The sequence below is a fragment of the Solanum tuberosum genome, unplaced genomic scaffold (assembly GCF_000226075.1).
Source record: "Solanum tuberosum cultivar DM 1-3 516 R44 unplaced genomic scaffold, SolTub_3.0 scf00273, whole genome shotgun sequence".
Lineage (NCBI taxonomy): Eukaryota > Viridiplantae > Streptophyta > Magnoliopsida > Solanales > Solanaceae > Solanum > Solanum tuberosum.
The window spans coordinates 868,852-871,177 of NW_006239195.1; positions in this window are offsets into that span (position 1 = coordinate 868,852).

The following is a 2,326-nucleotide window of genomic DNA, read 5'->3' on the forward strand; positions in this document are numbered from 1 at the left end:
TGTGCCTAGAGCAGGTAAACCCCCCATATTGCCGATTTTCGTGTGCTATAGTCCTTGGACTTTTTGGTGATCTGGAATTCCGACATACTTTTTGCCAAAATTTTTCGTGGACGTCCGTTAAGACTTTTGCTATGGAGCCACTTAGCCCTAACGGCCAAAACATCCCATTTTATAGGTCAAATGTGCTCCAGAGCAGGAAAATCCCCAATTTTGCCGATTTTCGTGTACTATAGTCCATGGACTTTTTGGTGATCTGGATTTTCAACATAATTATTACCAAAAATTTTCTTGGACATCTCTTAAGACCTTAGCTATGGAGCCAGTTAGCCCTCACGGCTAAAACATCCCATTTTAAAGGTCAAATGTGCCCCAGAGTAGGAAAAACCCACCATTTTGCCGATTTTCGTGTGCTATAGTCCATGTACTTTTTGGTGATCTAGATTTTGATATAGTATTTGCCAAAATTTTTCATGGACAACCGTTAAGACATTAGCCATGGAGCAAATTAGCCCTCACGGCCAAAACGTCCCATTTAGAAGGTCAAATGTGCCCCGAGCAGGAAAACCCCCAATTTTGCCGATTTTCGTGTGCTATAGTCCATGTACTTTTTGGTGATCTAGAATTCTGACCTCATTTCAGCCAAAATATTTCGCGGACGTTCGTTAAGACCTTAGATATGGAGTCAGTTTGCCTTCTCGGCCAAAACGTCCCATTTAGAAGGTCAAATGTGCCCCGAGCAGGAAAACCGCCAATTTTGCCGATTTTCGTATCTTATAGTCCATGCCCTTTTTGGTGATCTGGAATTCCGACATAATTTTTACAAAAATATTTTGTGGACATTCGTTAAGATTTTATCTATGTAGCGAGTTAGCCCTCACGGCTAAAACGTCCCATTTTGAAGGTCAAATGTGCTCCGGATAAAGTAAACCCACCATTTTGCCAATTTTTTTTTGTTTTGCCGATTTTCGTGTGCTATAGTCCATAGACTTTTTGGTGATCTAGAATTCGGACTTCATTTATGCCAAAAGTTTTCGTGGACGTATGTTAAGACCTTAGATATGGAGCCAGTTAGCCCTCACCGCGAATACATCCCATTTTGAAGGTCATATGTGCCACAGAGCAGGTAAACCCCCCATTTTGGCAATTTTCGTGTTCGTGTGCTATAGTCCATGGACTTTTTGGTGATCTGGAATTCCGACATAATTTTTGTCAGAATTTTTCGTGGACGTCCGTTTGGACCTTAGCTATGGATCTAGTTAGCCCTCACAGCAAAAAACATCTAATTTTAAGGGTCAAATGTGCCCTAGAGCAGGAAAACACCTAATTTTGCCGATTTTCGTGTGGTATTGTCCATGGACTTTTTGGTGATCTGGAATTCCGACATAATTTTTGCCAAAAATTTTCGTGGACGTCCGTTAATACCTTAGCTATGGAACCAGTTAGCCCTCACCGTAACAAACATCCCATTTTAAAGGTCAAATGTGCCACAGAGTAGGAAAACCTCCCCAATTTTGCCGATTGTCGTGTGCTATAGTCCATGTTCTTTTTGGTGATCTGGAATTTCAACATAATTTTAAGCAAAATTTTTCGTGGACGACCGTTAAGACATTATCCATTGAGCAAGTTAGCCCTCACGGCCAAAACGTCCCATTTTAAATGTCAAATGTGCCCAGATCAGGAAAACCCCCACTTTTGCCGATTTTTGTGTGCTATAATCCATAGAATTTTGGTGATTTGGAATTCCGACATTGTTTTTTCCAAATTTTGTCGTGGACGACCATTAATACCTTAGATAAGGATCAAGTTAACCCTCACGGCCAAAACGTCCCATTTTCAAGGACAAACGACTCCCGGATCAGGTAAACCCCCATTTTGCCGATTATCGTGTGCTATAGTCCATGGACTTTTTGGTGATCTAGAATTTCGACCTCTTTTTTGCCAAAATATTTCGTGGATGTCTGTTAAGACCTTAGCTATGGAGCAAGTTAGCCTTCACGGCCAAACCATCCAATTTTGAAGGTCAAATGTGCCCAGAGCAGGTAAACCCCCCATATTGCCGATTTTCGTGTGCTAAAGACCTTGGAATTTTTGGTGAGCTGGAATTCCGACATAATTTTTGCCAAAATTTTTCGTGCACATATTTTAAGACTTTAGCTATGGAGCCAGTTAGCCCTCACGGCCAAAACATCCCATTTTATAGGTCAAATGTGCTCCAGAGCAGGAAAACCCCCAATTTTGCCGATTTTGGTGTGTTATAGTCCATGGACTTTTTGGTGATCTGGATTTCCGACATAATTTTTACCAAAAAATTTCGTGGACATATGTT